Raw genomic sequence first — 2223 nt, 5'->3', positions numbered from 1 at the left:
ATTTGTTTCTGTCTCAAAAAAAAAAAAAAAGAATTGTTTCTGTCTCTATCATTTCCTAATGTCGGAGTGTGCTATGGGCCCCAACCTGGGTTGGGAGTCAACAGGGGATACTATGCTGGGGAAAATAACAAGACTGTACACCAACTTAATGCATAAAGTCCGAGAAGCCTGGAGAGGCATACATGTTCTCACACTGAGTAGCAGATTGAGGCAATGCTGCCAATCCCATCTCTCAGAAGTCTTTTATTATGCACAAAAAATAGGATTAGAAGAAAATCTCAGCTCTCAGAAATGTGGGATAATCTGGAACATAGGATAAAGGAACGTCTGGAACAGTCTGATAACGTGTATCTAGAAAAGGGGAGGAGGAAAGTGGTTTTTGGCCATATAGGGCAGATATCTTAACTTCCCTAATCTAAACTGCTGATCAGGAGTCCAAAGGTCTTAACCTACCAGTTCTGCTGATCCTCCACACAGGGAGGGTCACGTTGACATTCCCCTGACTAGGCTGCCTCCAGGCTGAGCTCTTTTTTCAGTGATCTGTGGGGAGCCACAGCGATGGCCGATCTGCATGCTTTTCCCTGAATTGGAGACCCATGAAGAGATCAGTCTATCTGCGTCCCACACTTCTAAGGCTTTCTCAATTGACCCAAAACATCTATATGATTGGTGGCCAGGGAAATATGGATTAACATTGTTGCTATTTACTTCCTAATATTTAAAACAGGACTTTGAAGTAAGACAAAAAAATTTAAAAGCCAAAATTTTTAGGGAGAGAACTTTCTCCATTCTTTCTGGTTTTTTTGGCTTTCTGTTTTTTGTTAAACCTGTAGAAGACTCATATTTCTGACAGAAAGGTAACACCTATCTCTTTCACCGATGCATGTCAGGGCTTTTCTGCACAATCACAGGAAGAGGCTGTGATGTAGAGGGAGGGAGGGAAGCCAGTCCCTCTGGTACTAGGGAATTGTGGACTGAAGAGGGGAAAAGGAGAGGGAGCAAACAGTCAGATGTGTCTTCACCCCTCTCTGGCTTCAGCCAGGTTTGGGTATTAGGGAAGAGAGATCACTGTGGAAAGAGGGTGCTGCTGAGTCTTGTTTGGCTTTATGCAGAGAGCCCAGCCAGAAACCACCCGGCCCTACTTGGGGCAGAGCCACTTCAGAGTTTAATTCAGCAACAAAGAACGGTTAGACAGAAATTAGCCCCGCAGTTTTAATTTTCAGGGCAGCTTTCTGTCACTACAAGGCAGGGATAGAAAGTAAATATGCCATTATCTTCTTACTGCAGGGTATAGAGCCGGAGGAGGAGGGAAATGATTGAAAGTCAGGTAACTTAAGAGCCAGGTGACAGCCCTGCCCACCAGGCCTGGATTTGTAAGGTATACCAGATTACCAGCCGTGTGTGGCTTGGGATGGACCATCAGAGCAGGAGGCCAGATAGGGGACAGGGATTTGTTGTCACAGCTCGCCAGAGGTAAAGTGAGCTGAGTGATCAGGAAAGCAACCCTGGGCTCTAGCCAGCCAAAATAAACCAGACCAGAAGCTTCATCAGAGGAGGCCCTGCTGCTACAGGTGTAGGAGGGGAGCGGCACCCAGGCACACAGGGCATTGCCATGAAGACAGAGGGAAGGAAAGCATCGCTGTGCCAAGCAGCACATCTTTCCCAGGCAAGGAGGTCTTGAGTCTTCCTTCCCCCAGATGCCCTGGGAAAGAATCACAGAACAGAGACTTTGGGAAACTTGGCATTCCTTTTTAACAAAAGATAAAGAGAACAACCTGAAAGAATTATTTTGGTCATTACAGTGGCCTATATTTTTTTAGACATAATTTTAAAAATATAATTGACCCCATATATTAGACATAGTATGCAGAAATGCATATATTTTCAAACCTGTTACAAATGTTAATAGAATAAATGAATGAGTGAATAAAATAAAAAGAAAAATAACCAAGATGTTTAAAATGACTTACCTTCTTAAATAGTAGAGCTTCCCAGGGAAAGAAATATTAAAACCTAAACTACTGCTATAGCACTAAGATTATGATTCCTTCCCAAGTGTTAGTCCCAGGGTGGATGAGCCTGAGAAAAATATTATGAAGTATATGTATATATATTTTTTGTGTGTCTGTGTGTGTGGGTTGTGTGGGTGTGAATATACTTTGTCATTTTTGCTTGCAACTGAAACTCTGGGAATTCAAAATTAAGCTTCTTTTTTTTTTTTTT

General features: G+C 42.8%; 1 pseudogene; it reads right to left on the bottom strand.

Annotated features, from left to right (window-relative positions):
- Positions 1-265: 265 nt before the first annotated feature.
- LOC111728003 overlaps positions 266-2223 on the bottom strand; it is a 4343-nt pseudogene continuing 2385 nt past the window's right edge.

The sequence above is a fragment of the Otolemur garnettii genome, unplaced genomic scaffold (genome assembly GCF_000181295.1).
Source record: "Otolemur garnettii isolate 467f Iridium unplaced genomic scaffold, OtoGar3 scaffold00137, whole genome shotgun sequence".
NCBI classification, from domain to species: Eukaryota; Metazoa; Chordata; class Mammalia; order Primates; family Galagidae; genus Otolemur; species Otolemur garnettii.
Note: the sequence above shows the minus strand (reverse complement) of the source record. Positions and strands in the feature narration are given on the sequence as shown.